Source organism: Caloenas nicobarica, chromosome 2, assembly GCF_036013445.1.
Source record: "Caloenas nicobarica isolate bCalNic1 chromosome 2, bCalNic1.hap1, whole genome shotgun sequence".
Taxonomy (NCBI): Eukaryota; Metazoa; Chordata; class Aves; order Columbiformes; family Columbidae; genus Caloenas; species Caloenas nicobarica.
Genome location: NC_088246.1, coordinates 41292904 through 41308251, shown reverse-complemented (window position 1 = coordinate 41308251; position 15348 = coordinate 41292904).

Genomic DNA, 15348 nt, shown 5'->3' with positions numbered 1-15348 from the left:
TACACACTCTGTTATTCCCATGCATGTGTGTTTTTTTCCCTGAACTGGGCATGATGACAGTGTTTTCAGCTTCAGAACAAAGCTAACAGTCTTCCCCATTTTTTTCATTTTTTTGGGTGTGAAAGAAGGTGGTAATAAGGATTTTAACTGGGAGATGTCAAGACAAGATAGATGTCTAGGGCAGGACAAGAGGCTGGACTGATAAACCAGGTTTCAGAATCACTTTTGTGAGCCAGCAACTGCAGTTCTGCACTTCTGCAGCAAGCCAAGGCCAGGAATTATTTCAGGACTCCTTTTGCAATTCCCCTGATCTTACTAAGGAAATAATGAAGATGTTCTTTTTCCCTTTTCTGGTCTTCAGGAGAGACTTAGAGGATATTTGACTTCCACTGGTGAAGCCCCTCTCAGCTCCTGAAGTTTGTAACAGTCACCACTGGGAAGAGAGAAATTCCTTTTTGTGGTGTGTCTGTCACAGAGGAAACACCTTCTTTCTGCTTAATGTGGATGTTATGCAAAGATTTATCTGTAAGGGAGACACTTTTCTGCACTGACCATTTATCCTTAATTCTTACATCTTACACACGTGCATACCCTGACTCCTGGGTATTTTCTTTCTTAGCAATGGGCAGTAGATGCTGCATTTGGCTTGGAGGTCAGGAGCCAATGTTTTATAAAAGAGGGGGCTATTTTATGTGTATGCCAGTACTCTCAACAGGATGGAAATCATCCTCACTTTAAAAGTACTGCACTTGCAAAAACTTACGTTCTTCATCAGACGCATAAAGTCTGATGCTTTTACAAAAAGCCAAAGGCAGTACAAGTATGGATGTTAGTGAAGCCTGACTTCGCCCTTGACACAAAGCTGTGATTCATGATGAGGAAGATGGGTGCTTGATCAGACCATGTCGGCTCTGGGGCAGAGTGTTTGCACCTCAGTTGTTCAAAACGTTCTTCTCACATGAAATGGTCGGTTATTTTTCTGTGAATATTGGCTGTATACCTGTGTAGCATAAACAATAGCTTTTGTCACAGACATACCAGTATATGATGCAGGGAACCATTTGTCATCTAAAATCTCCCTGCTGAGCAATACAGCCTGGCTGTGAATCCTGATGCACCTGGGTTCCTGTCAGAGCTTCTGTAAGGTCCAGGATGATTTTAGTCTGATTCTGTCCAAACTTTCTCATATCATTCTGTGGCTCTTGCAGCACACAGCTGGTGTGGACATCAGGGGCTGCCTGAAAATCACGCAGTATTTTTTTGAGGTTGCAGGCAGATGACTATGCCCTGACCTGCCTTTGAGCTAACTGAACGGGACAAAAGAAACCGCTGGGCATGGCATGAGCAGTTGCCAGACATGACAGCTACCGATGTGAGAAGCCAACAAAAGTTAAATATAGCACTGTGAGGAATGGATGGATTTCACAGACAGTTAAAAGCGAATTGTGCGAGGAATAACCAGACTTCACAGATAATTCTAAGGGAGGGTTTGGGACCTTCTGGGTGGTAGAACCTTGCAAGGCCTACAGTGTCTATGAAGAGTACCAGCAATGTCATATAAGGTCAAGATCATCTATGCATCATTATCAAAAGTACAGAATTTGGCTATGGATGTAGCCAAATTCTAATTGAGGGGGAAAAGGTAACTAGGGGTGGCTTGTTTATCTAGGATGGAGAAAGGATGATCAAAACATGGGAAAAAAAGCTAATAGGTGTAAATGAGTTAATCACAGCTGTCCATGGATACCTGCCCTTTATCACTACAGGCTGGAGTAGGACAATTAGCCAAACCTGTTGTTCTGATCATATGACACATGTCTAACTTGTTTCCAGAGTCAGGAGGCCCAGGGTGCATGCAGTTGCCAGCAAGAGAACACCCAGGATGGACAAATCGGGGATCCCAGCATCATCATGTCTGTATCTGTTCCAGACCTGATGGTATCAACAACTCCCTGTCAGTCTAACATCAGTATTCATGATACAAATGTTGATTACGTACTTCATTACAGGTTGATTGCTGTGATTCAAGATGCTTTGTGTGTATTACTGACTCATCTTGGAAAGTTTCTTGTTACTGAGCCAAGATATAATGGGGAGAACAATGACAGTCTCCAGACAGGTGGTGTAGGATGCAACCTGCAGTTGTCTCTTTGAGGTCTCTAGACACAGAAATGCAACGAGAAGCTCCAATGGTTTTTATAGTGTTTCCTTTGGATCCTCATTTGTGCCTCCAGCTAATCTAAACTGTACTAAACCCCTGGACAAGGAGAGTGCCAGACTATATGATGAACAAGGATTCAGAAATTACCCGCTCACATTTACCCCTCTGCTTCCCCTCAGCAATCTTCGATTTCACAAGTTTGCTAGTTTAAATAGAGAAGTTTTGCCTGAGTCAGTAGAAAAAAGTGCTAGAGAGCTATAAAAAATTCAAAGTCCTACACCATGAAGATTTTGTACTTCAGCTGAACGCTTGGGTCATACAGCATATCGTGTGCTTGGTACGTGTTTGTTACTGCACCCTGTATCATGCGTTCTCCTTACAGTACTCCGTCTCTGGACAGCCAGTCTTGCTCATTGCCTTACCTACCTGCTTGACATAAAACGAGCATTAAAGGGGAGGATGGGCCCGTCCTGTCTCAAACATATTGTTTGTAAATGGGAATCTAGGAGCGCAGTTCAGCGAGAGATTCCTTGAATAAGTTTCTTCATGTGCTTTTCATTCAACTCCTGAGCCTCAACCAGCACAAAATAATTCTGTTCCCAGAGTTCCAGCTTCTCTGCCTGCAGTTCTTGAGGTTCACCAGGAGGTGAAGTCTATACCAGCTCTTACCCACTTGTCCCTTGTCTCCCTTTGAGTTCTGGCCTGGGCTGTGTGGTGCACTACGGTTCCTGTTTGGGTATGGGCCCCGTTCAGCATTAATTGAGATTGAGATAAGAAAGGGGTTGATGATGATGAGAACTGGAGTTCAGGAGATCCCAAGTACATTCCCACCTTAGCCAGGGATTCTTTGTGCAATCTTGGACATGGACCTTAAGCTAAATTGTCCGCAAAACTGAGGTAACATATGCCTGCCTTGCTGGAGCACTGATGATATAAAAATAGCACAATAATGAGAGTCATATTTACACCTTTAAGAGCAGTGTTGGATAGCCTGGTCTCTTCCATATGTGTCACATTAAATGTCACCTTTTCAATACAAAATTGCTAGCAAAACTCCCTGCAATCATCTGAGTCAGCTTTGCTTGTTTGAATGAATTCCTCTGGATGGTGGATTAAATACAGCTCATTTTATCAGGCTTTCCTAGGCTTTCTGACAGGGTAATTAATAGCAGCACACACAAAGCATTCGTAGGTTTTTCATTACTCTCTTTGTGCACAATTGTAATGATGAAATATTTTCACTTGAAGACCTGAGGAATAAGTCTGTTGGGTGTTAATAAAATTAATTGGACAGAGTGAATAGAATCTCAGGGGGGGCAAGACCTTTCTTTCTGGCAAGTATAGGTATTCTGCAAGTGAGGTGTGCTGTTCTGACAGAGGAACAGGAACAACGAAGTGAAAAAGGCTGTTGTTTTCCAGGCAGAGAATGGTCTGGTCCTTGCTCTCCAGCCACTTTGTCATGTCTGCAGCAGACAGAAGTTGTCTTGAAGCCGTCCAGCTCTCCCACCTCAGTATGCTCCAGTCTTACTGGCATGTCTTACTGCCAGGAACGAGCCATGTGGAACAGAAAGTTCACTCCTGCCTCTGCTACACTCGGTGTTTTTCTTTCACAGGTCAAGTAACATAAATTCCACAGATATTTTTGCTGTGATTTCTTGGGCTGTTGCATTAATAAGCATGTATTAACGCTGAGGAAGAAATGCTTATAGTATGAGCTTTAGGTTCAGGATGTACTTCTCATTATAGTAATTGATGGCTGACAATGCTGGCAGGATAAGTTCTACAGTTCAGTCTCAGAATGAGTTCATTATTCTGCCATTCAGGAGCTTGGATAAATTGTTGTCACCATTTTTAGCGCAGGAAAAGATTAGCCTCCTCAAGAGACTGGCACCTTCATGCCTGATGTGAGACATGGAGATGGAGGAAGGCAAAAATACGACAGGTTAGTGTTGATGGGAACTGAATGTGTGGCAGGATGGAGTAGATCTCTGATCTCTACTAGTGTCCTGCAAAGGACAGCAAAATTAATTCTGCCCTGCAACTACCGGAAAGATGGCAGAAGCACAGGCATCATGAATAAATGAACAAAGGAAATGAAACACACAGGAACTTAAAAAAAAAAGTATTTTTTTAATCCTAGTTTCTTAAGAAGCCTGCAGTCATGCACTCTCGCTTGTTCTATCTCTGATTTTGTGTACCTCTGTTGATTTTACCCTTCCATCCCATCGATAGCTTTTAACTCTTGGTGTTTTCTAGAGGAGATGAGATCTCAAGAGTGCCTGTCAAGAGTTCTCAAGGTAAAGGAGAGGCCCTGTTCCCCTTATTACAGTAAAAGATGAGCTCAGTGCTTATTCAACAGAAAGGCTTCCACGTGGGAGGGAGACAAAAAAGGACAGAGTGGATGAATGCCCAGATTGTGGAAGTGCTTCAGTTAACGATTGCATGAAGTCACAGCTAATTATTATCAACATGCTCAACACTTTTTGCAGCCCATGCTATCTTCTTATTAGCAAGCATGGAATATATTCTTTAGCAGCAATTAATAAGATCAGATAATACATATATAATTTAATTCTAAGGCTGTTGGACTGACAAGATGAAGGTATAATCTTCTGGAGGGGGAAGAGGATGAGAAGAGGAAAAGGAGGTTAACAAGTTATTTTAAGACTTTAGGCCTCATATTAAATTTGTTATTTACATTCTTGCTTGATAAGAATGATAAGAGTTGTTTACATTAGTTAGGGCTGCCACACCCCAGCGTTACAAGGGCTGCCAGGAAGATTTAGAAAAAGAGTGCTTCATGGATGAACTGCACCTCCAAAGGTTCAAACTGTTAGCTGGAGGGTATGCTAAGGGGTATGTGATCTACGGGTCCATGCAGCTGTGTAGTGGTTTTGAGGGATGTGTGGCATCCAAGTGGTTGACTTTGTAGTCGGAAGAGGGGTTTGGATGCTTTTGAACTGCATCTAAATATTATTCCTGCACAGTTGTGTAGTTTCAGAAAGTTCAGAGAAGCAGTTTACCTTTGAAGAGCTTTAAAACCAAACTGTCAGGTGTATTTTTTTCATAACTTACCCAAGCCCTCAAAGTGTTCTCGATATTCTGCAGATAGGTAAGAGGACCAGGGGGATGATTCAGCAATCTTTGTTCACATTAGCAGCCTCAACAGTAAGGCTTACTCTTCTCTGAGGGATTTATGATCTCCTTAGAGAAGGGCCAGCTAAAGAAAAGAATACAACAAAGTGGTGGTGCAGGAAAGCTTAGCAGCATCTTCTGGTTTGATCTCACTTTGCTATTAATTTTTATATTTATATTTGGCATCTTTCTGAAGTGCTTCTTGTCACAATGGAAGCACAGATTATGTTAATTAATGAGAGTAGCAGCCAAAAAAAAAAAAAAAGTAGCTAGCACGTCTTTGCCATAGTCAAGAGCTCTTGAAAAACTTGTCCTTGATGTTGTTTTGGCTGAACAAAAATTATGTGCATAATCACTATTAGATTTGATTGACTTGATCTTTCTATTACACTGATGAAAACTACATGGCAGAAAATCTTAGCCTTGTACGACTGTATTGCCACATACATATATTGCTAAATAGCCGAGCGTCATCTTCTTGACTTGGCCATCTATCACTGAGCGCATTGAAATATCTTAGGTAGCCCACAATAGATTTAGCATGACGGACAAAAACCCCTTCCTGTTGATGTAGAATCTCTGTCAGGCGCAGAATTAGGGTATGATGCTGTGAATCACCACAGCACAGCTGGAGAACCCATATGTTCAAAACCTTTGCTGACTTCTCGTACTCACCTGCAACCATCCAATGAGCACAAATTTAAATAGCCGTCTTTCTAACCTCAGATAACAACTCAGGCTGCTCACTGTGGGATGCTGTCCCCCTGGCCACACACCAGGTCCCAGGTTCCAAGAGACCATGAGTCTTCTTCAGTCACGAGTAGACACCAGTGTAGCATGTAGATGCCCGCCTCGGCAGAGAATTGAGTAACTAGCAAAGCTCTCAATGAAGGCTGCCCTGTGTTTCATCAAATTCATAACCTATCAGTCATTCACTGGTTGCTTCCCAGCTCCCCCATGCCAGCCAAACAATTTATTGTGAGTCCAGATCTGACAGTGAAAGAGAAATAGAAAATTTACCACCAAAGTTAATTCAGTTCGTTCTCCATCTTCAGCTGAGAGATGATGAAGATGTTGCATCTGTCTCACTCACCACCAGAAGAAAAGCAATGCAACTGGCTTACCATGGACACATAGTTATCCTAAGAATAATATGATTCTTATAGCTCCTGAACAAACCACCTTTTGCATGGGTGTGGGGTGATCATGGCAATTTAGACTAAACTAGGTAAATGTTAACTTTTCAGATTTTTGCAAATGCTCTTGGAGCTTTTGAATCATCTTTATATGCAGCCAGAAATTGCCCTCTGAATGCCCAAGGGTGGAAAGGTTGGGGATCAATCTTCTTGGTCTTCTGATACACGTGCCAAAAATCTTTGGGTTGCCAAGAGCCACAAGAGATGTACACAGAGCGCCAGAAGTAGGGGGAGACGGCAGCACATGTCTGTATGAGGAGTGGAGGTGGGCAGAAAGTATGGCAGAATCTCAGAGAGACTCTTGGCTTACTTTCTTTTCCAGCTAAGGAAAAGGCTGTGGTTATCCAGCAGCACCAGCACAGTCCCGTGATGGACACATGGTATATTGCCCTGGAAGCCATTTCTGAACTGCTAATCAGGGGCCAATACTGCAGCCACAGGGTGTCTGAAGGACAGGCTTTCCTATCCACTACTGCTATTCATCTCATAGCTAAATCAGGATTATATGTAAACAAGGAAGAAAGTGAACGGGGGTTTCCCAGCAGCAAAAGATCAATGTAGCCTGAAGATTTTAAATGCAAGATTGGTCCTGAAGAAACACCTACAAACTTTCTTTAAAAGTTTGCCATCATTCAGAGCTGCTGTCTTGGCATGAGTTACATGAGCAAAACTGGGTTCTTGCCCTCCCACCTGAACAGATGATCTCAGAGATCTCTAGTACAGTAAGTCTGGTGTTGAGTCAATAGGTAGAGAAACCAAGATACTTCAAATGGTTAACTCAGCTTAAACAGCTTAAAAGCTGTACCTGAAACAGCTGAGCCCATGGCATTCCAGAGCTGTCAGTTTGTGCAATTCTTCACACACCGTTTTTCTTGATCTTGTCATAAGTCAGCCCTCGATTCTTTTCCCCTCCTTGATCTCTTCGTCTTTAATAAAATACTGTCAGTTGCTATTGGGCTTCCCAGATGCAAGATGGACTCTCAGCATAAACACAAGACTTGCCTCTGTTGCTTACTCTTGCCGGGGTGGTGGGATGGGAGAGGCTGCAGGGGAATGCATTCATTAAGGAGGGCGAAACGAAGCTGATTGGCAACAAGCAGGCAAGTGCGAGTAGGAGGAAGAAAGCTCCAACAAATCGGGCAATGTGAACTGAAGAAGGTGGCCAGACAAGCAGGACACAACGGGGTGGAGGGGCTGACGCTGGCTGCACACCTGCCAGCCGGCTGCTAGAGGTTTTTTGGCAGGTAGGTGAGGAGGGAACTGTGTAGACATGCTTGGGGATGGAGTGGGTAGATGACCAGAGGCACTGGAAGATCAGAGCAGAGACCTCTATTCTTTGACCAGCAAGAGGGTAGAGCAGGAACCAAGTAAGCTGTAGAAGACACAATGCAAATGTAGTTACCAGATTCGGCAAGGATGAGAGGTATCACTGGATGTGGGACTGCATAGCAGGGACTTCAGGGCAGGCACAGTGCAGCTGAATTCCCCCTTTCTCTCAGCTAAAGCCCAACCACAAAAGGCTCCACCAGCACCCTCTGGAGATGGGGCCTGGCATAAGAACCTTAACAGCTGCTGTTCATGGGAGCAGAGAAAATAAAACAGGGGGTTGGTTCCACAGCTCCGATCAGTCACACACAAAGCTCTGTTTATATCTTCCTACACAACCAAATGAGCTGTGATTAAAAAACACAGGCCATTTCTAGCATTGCAGACTAGACTTACTGTTAATTAAAACAGGGGGATGGAGAGGAAATAAAATGTTATCCAGCCCTCCCCAGTGCCTCTTCTCTGTCTTTGCTTGATTCTCACTCTTGCTGACAGTCTTCATGCCCTGTCTCTCAGCAGTGACGGAAAGGTTATATGATTCTATCAGGACTGGTTTGTCTTACAGGACAAAAATCATCCCCTGGGAAACTTAGGAGTTGCTATCACTGCAAGTTCATGCCTTCATTCCCACAGCTGATGGTCTCCATCAAGGCCCAGGTGCTGGAACCACGACAGAGAGTGTTTGTGTGTGTGTGAGCATGCACATACGTGCACATGTGCATGTGTGTGTGAGCATGCACATACGTGCACATGTGCAGGTGTGTGTGCACGCTCACACAGTAGCTGGGCAGGAGATAAGGAATCTCTGTGTTTAAACATGAAAAATTAAATTGTGAGCCCTCCTGGTTTGGGAAGAAGTAAAAAAAAAAAAAAAAAAAGAAACTCAGGAAAAGGTTGATCGTAATACACTGCTTAAAAAAAAAAAAAAAAAAAGGAAAGGGGGGAGGGAAAATTAAGTCTGTCTGGTATTATTATTATCAGGCCCCAGACTGAGAGGGAGCATAGAGGTTGCTCTTGAGCCCCACTCTGTAAAGAGCTGCTTGCTCTTAAGGCTCGTGCCCTCATTGTTCTCTCACTGGAAGATACTGTGGCTGTGCGGTGAGATGTGGGGCAGAACAGCGGGTGGCGGCACGACTGCACAGGGGAATCGCTGCCATACACAAGCTCTAAAGCTGCAGCATCCCCTCTCTGTCAAGTGTCCAGCCCCAAGAGGGGTTCAGCAGACTATGCTGTAATCCTGATTATACTCAGCAGTGATTTAGGCATCTCTTTTAATTCCCTCCTGCTGCCTTGCCGGGCCTGTGCTGTGAGCATGGTGCCTGTTCGCAGGGCTGATGCTCTCCCTAGCTCCAAGGCAGAGGCTGCGGTGAGAAATGGCTGTGCATCGCTGAGCAGCTGGAAGCAGTTATTAACTGAATTTGGCAACCGAGCTGAACTCTGAATGCATCTGGATGGCTTGAATTGTTCTTAATTATGTTTTTGTTTTATTGTTTTCATTTCGAGCTGTGCTCTACTGCTACTCTCTGTATATCTCCGTGCTGTACATTTTCTTTGCTTCCAGCTTGGGGTAATTGCTCCTTGTCGTGCTGTGTTTGCCATTTTAATTTTTTATCGTCTCAGTTACTTCCTTTTCTTTTCCCCTTTTGATTATTTGGTTATGTCATTCCCATTTGCCCCGACATTTCAATAAATTCACTGCTACATTATCTCCGTCCCTAGAGCTGCAGTTTATCCTTCTCTTCTAATGTCTCTGTCTCAAAGCTGGATATAAACTGTTTATTTTTTCCTAACAGCTTCCCTTTTTGGCTGAGGAGCAAATAGCGGCAGCCCTGCTGCAATCCTGGTGCCAGAGTGCCCCCTTCCAGAAATACTGGGCAATAACACGGCTGCTTCTTCCCTAGGGGAGGAAGGAAAACCAAGCAGGTCTGCAGCTCACTGGCTGCATTTTAACATCCAGGTATTTAGAGGAAACTAGCTGAAAGGGTGCTGGTGCAAATGGTGCGTAAGGAAATTAGGTTTTTTTGGACTCTGCATTTCCAGGTTAAGGGAATGCCCTTTATCTGCTGGATTTTGCACTTAGCTCTCTCGCTGAGGTGCTTGCACTTCCCTCTGTCACATTCACTTTTTGACCAGGACAGCTAATAGCTCACAGGGAAGGGCTACCCTGGGCAGGGAGCCTGCCTGTGGGCTGGGGAAATGTGCTCTCCTCCTGCTGTGCACGGGGAGATGGTCCTCCTGAGGGAATGCACTTTTTCGCTTTACAATATCTTATTCCACCCTGAGCAGCTAGCTTCTGTTTGGTCAAGACTTCGGGCTTCGGCAGGCACCGAGCGATCTTGCTCTGTGGGTAAAGACTGCTCCGAGCTGGCCAGGCTCATGGAGGGAAAGGCCTCTCTGGCAGCATCAGCAGGCTGGCAGGAGTGGAACGGCCCACGGGCCTCGGCTTCGGCTGGTCCAGAGCGGTGCCTGGCAGCTCAGTTTAAAGCAGGTGGATGAAGATGGGTTTTGGCTGAGTTGCTGGCCTTTGTGCAGAGGCAGGGGAGGCAGCGCCAGGCGCTGGAGCCCCGTCTCTCTGCTGCAGGGGCAGCAGCATCTGGGGGAGATGCAGGATGGAGAGATGCTGGGTGGAGAGGGGGCCGGGGCAGAGGAGTATGATGCTCTGTCTTTCTGGGGGCTGAGTAGTGCTTACCTTGCCAGCACTCTCTGAAGCAAGGTCCTCACAAATGGTTTGGTTTCTGTACCAAAAAAAAATGACTAAAAACTTGAGCTATGGTTTGATGTGTGAATTCACTCTGGCAGCCCTGTGTGTAGAGCCTTTCTAAAGACCTTGCGTTGGAGACATTGCCCATTCAAACCCAGAACACGGACACTGAGTCAGACCGTGATGTTAAAACTATTCTCAGCACAGGGGAGGCTGTGGTTGTACCTGTACCAAGAGAAAGCATGAAGGAAACACACTGTCTGCGGTTCATTCAAGGGAGGTATGAACCCATACGGTCCATTTGCTGCTGTAACACTAGGTTTAAGATGAGGTTAACAATATTACACAATCATTTTTAAACATTGTTCTTACTGTTATTAGACTTTATCCATACATGAGAAACACCATTTTCCTTTAAGGCACTGCTTTTAGACCTTATTGAAGTCCTAGTGTATTAACAACTTGAGCCACTGGAATCTTGGTCTCTTTTAAGTCTTTTAACACCCTCCAGAGGAGAGAAAACCCACCCTGGTAGACACTTGTTTATAAGTTCCAGTGCAGGAAGGCCCCTTGCTAATACGTGGCAGCTCTTCAGCACTTGGGGCAACACGAAGCTCCTGCCAAGGCTCTCCCAGCAGCCAGCTGACATTGTTGAATGAAAGCCCACGGTATTCACACACGGTAAGCGCTGTGTTATGCAGGAAGGGCAGCTCAGACAGAGCAAGGGTATGTGATGTGTCCAAAAGCACACAGCGAGCGAAGGACAAGACTAGAAACTAAAACCCAGCCATTCCTCTCCAGACCTCACCTTCACTAGACCAGTTTATCATTTGAGGCCATAGCTGCAACAGCACTGGGAATGTGACCCATGGCCGTGTGGTTGGTCACCCTCGTTCAGGTCTTTCCATGGCGAGCCTGGCCAGCCAGGGCTGCATGGCAGGTTCTGTGGCACTGGTGCTGCTGCCTCAGGTGGCGATGGACATTCCGAAGTCACTGTCCCATCCCCAAGCCACCTGTGGGACTGCCCAGCCTGAGCATACCCAAATGCACACGTGCTGAGCTGGGGAAGCAGCCCATAAACACATGGCTGCACCCCAGCAGGACGGGGCTAAAGCTGACCTCTCCTCTGTGAAAAGTTCGGCACCTGGTAGACATCAGGTGGTTTGTACAGTGAAAAGCATTGTGGTTAGGTGACTGGGCTGGCTGAGCTAGCAACTGAGCCTAAATTACACCAGTCACCAAGCCAAAAGGCAGTCACTACTATTGGTAAATACATGGTGGTGAGGGTACATATGGACGGCTGCAGACATGTGAACAGGCAGGCAAAGCTGTGTCCTGGGTCTGAGGGTCCTCTAGTTTTATTTATTTATTTTATTTTCAGTGAATTGCCAGGACTGAAAAAAGAAGGAGTTGTGACACTAAAGTGAACTTAGCTCTGTCCTAACTCTTACAGCACGGTTTCTGGCCATTTGGGGGGGATAAGCTGGGTAAAGAGGCAAAGCAAACACGTACTGTAGCAGCCATCTGGGGTTTGTGCCAAGTATGTTTGAAGGCCAAGCCATGGCTGGAGAGCCACACCACAAATCAGTACAGCAAGGACATCGGAGCACATGAGCACTTTGCTTTTCAGCTCCAGAACTATTTTTAAACATTCTAACCTGTTTGTGGACCTGCAGAAACCTGACAGGTGGAAAGGTGCAAACACAGGGACCTTCTCCATGATTTGGATATAATTACTAGCTGCAGATGTAGTCACCTAGCCTTATTATCCCCACCCATCCCGTGTTTGTCTTCTCCTCCAACCCTCCAAACGTGACACTCTCTTGTCTCAGCCCCAGTGCATCAGGAGGCTTTTCAGGGCCAGACGTACGTTGTGAGGGTGGCCCGGGAGCTGCGGTGCCATGGGGCAGCCGGGGGAGGCTGAGGCAGCAGGACCCTGTGGCCTGCTTGTTTATGCCAAAGAATTTTTGGCTGCAGGTGCCAGGTAATTCCTGGTATTGCTGGCAGGCTATCCTTTGGGCTATTCGCAGCAGTGCTTTAATTCAGCCCACCCATGTTCATGCAAGGCTCCTATGCAAGAACAACCCCGTGCAGGGCTAATATAAAGTTAGCTATCCAGAAAGTTTTGTTTTCAGTGAAGTTTAAAAGTGACAGCCCACTTTGTCTTAGAAAGCAATGGAGGAACCTCTCCTGTGGTGAAGCACCTATAAGAAAAATGGTACTTTTGTGCCCAGGTTTATCACTGCATTCACTGTGTGCAGACAAATGAAAACAGCCATTCAGTGACAGAACTGGGTTCCCCAATACATCATTATTTTAGCATAGTTCCTCTGCTAGGTACATAGCAAACAACTGTAAATAATTATGAGTGAATTCCCCTTGTGAAATGTAAGAACCAGCATTTGTGTACTGATGCATTAACCTGGCAGTTTTGCTTATACTCTTTTAAAGGGACCAACAGGACAGATGCTCCTCTGCAGATGTCAGGGGGGTCAGTTTGGCCCCATGCCAAACTGGCAACAGGGGAAGCCTGTGCATGGGCATGCAGACAGCAAATGCACACTGCACGGTAGCAAATAGGGCTGCCAAACCACACACACCATTAAGCAGCACGAGAGGAGGCCAGAGGGGTTGCTATTGGGCAAGGATCATAGAATCATAGAACGTCCTGAGTTGGAAGGGACCCACAAGGATCTTCAATCCAGTTCCTGTCCCTGTATAAGACAGCCCCAAAATTCACACCATGTGTCTGAGGGCCTTGTCCAGTCTCTTCTTGAACACTGTCAGGCTTGGGGCCGTGACACCTCCCTGGGGAGCCTGTTCCAGTGCTCCACCACCCTCTAGGGGAAGAACCTTTTCCTGATGTCCAACCTAAACCTCCCCTGGCACATCTTCCTGCCATTCCCTTGGGTTCTGTCACTGGTCACTAAAGAGAAGAGTTTGGCGCCTGCCCCTCCTCCTCCCCTTGTGAGGAAGCTGTAGCCGCCATGAGGTCTCCCCTCAGTCTCCTCTTCTCCAGGCTGAACAAACCAGGTGACTTCAGCCGCTCCTCATACGGCTTCCTCTCTAAACCCCTCACCAACTTTGTAGCCCTTTTCTGGACACTCTCCAGTAGCTTTATATCCTTTTCATACTGGGGCACCCAGACCTGCACACAGTGCTCCAGGTGAGGCCGCACCAGTGCAGAGCGGAGCGGGACAATCACCTCCCTCGCCCGGCTGGCAATGCTGTGTTTGATGCACCCAGGACACGGTTGCCCTCTTGGCTGCCAGGGCACACTGGCATTGGCTCATGTTCAACTTGCTGTCAACCAGAACCCTCAGATCGCTCTCTGCAGCGCTGCTTCCCAGCATCTCATTCCCCAGTCTGTATGTACAGCCAGGGTTGCTGTGTCCCAGGTGCAAAATCCAGCACTTGCTCTTGTTGAACTTCATGTGGTCGGTGATTGCCCAGTTCTCCAATTTGTCCAGATCCCTCTGCAGGGCCTCTCTGCCCTTGAGAGTGTCAACAGCTCCCTCTAATTTCATGTCGTCAGTGAACTTAGTATTCCATCAAGTCCTGCATTCAAATAATTTATAAAGACCAATTTGAAGAGTGCTGGCCCCAAGATGGATCCCTGTGGAACCCCACTACTGACTGGTCACCAGCCTGACATAACCCCGTTTACTAGAACCCTTTGAGACCAACCCATCAGCCAATTGCTCACCCACTGCTTCATGTGTTTACCCAGTTGTATGCTGGACATTTTGTCCAGGAGGATACTGTGAGAGACAGTATCAAAGGCTTTACTGACATCCAAAAAGATCACATCAACAAGCATCCCTGTGTCAATTATGTGGACAACCTTGTCATAGAAAGAAATTAAGTTTGATAAGCAGGACTTTCCCCTCATGAACCTGTGCTGGCTGGCAGCAATGACTGTGTTGTCTTTCAGGTGTTTTTCAATAACTAAAGGATAAAAAGGTGAAAAGGAAAAAATCCTCCCTGCAGCAGGGACCGATCTTTGCCCCATAAGCCAGCCTAAGATGTACTAGTTTAGACATCATGGAAATGCAGCATTGTTAAATAATTTGTGTCATCTGCCACTGGGGACCTGGGCACACGTTAGGTGGCCGTTTGTCCATGTGTTTTCTCTATCCTGGAGTGTTGTGCAGAAGTCAGGTGTCAGGATGTCACATCTGTGCACAGATCTGGGTTGCTTCCCAGGGCTTCTGCACCTCCATTTGGGCCAAATGAGAAGAGGGAAAGAGACCAAGGGGCACCTGAAGTTCTCCTTGAGATCCTCCCATATTCTGGAACTATGCAGGAACCAAGTCAGTCTCCAGCCTAGGTCAGAGGCAATCTTCAGCTGTGTGCTGGTGACTGAACCTGCCAAAGTGGCATAAACAGGGGCATTAGGGTCAGCCTCGTTTCTTCAGCATCACCACTGCTTATTCATCTCACAGCTGTATCTGCATTAAGTAAATGGAAACAAAGGCAGCAATTACCTAGCCTTGCAGCTAATCCGGGGCTGCCTGCGTGAGGTCTATGGAGCATCACACTTGACAGAGCTGCTGTACAGTAGTAACCCAGCAGGCCTCTCTAGGTGTGCTTCATTTTGAGCTGCAACTTCTGGGCCAGATGGGCTTTTAACACCTCTTATTTGCCTCTTTGTACTACCTTATAAGTAGCACTTGCTGTTGCATGAAATAATTTGAGCTACAATCTTCTCAAGCTGCAGTATTGGGAGGTAGGCAGAGAGAAGGACCCTTTGAGAAGATACTCCCCCCAGTTTCAAGCACATAACTTTACAAGTAAGCCCTTGAGGGTCCTCCTCCAGCCAGAGGCAA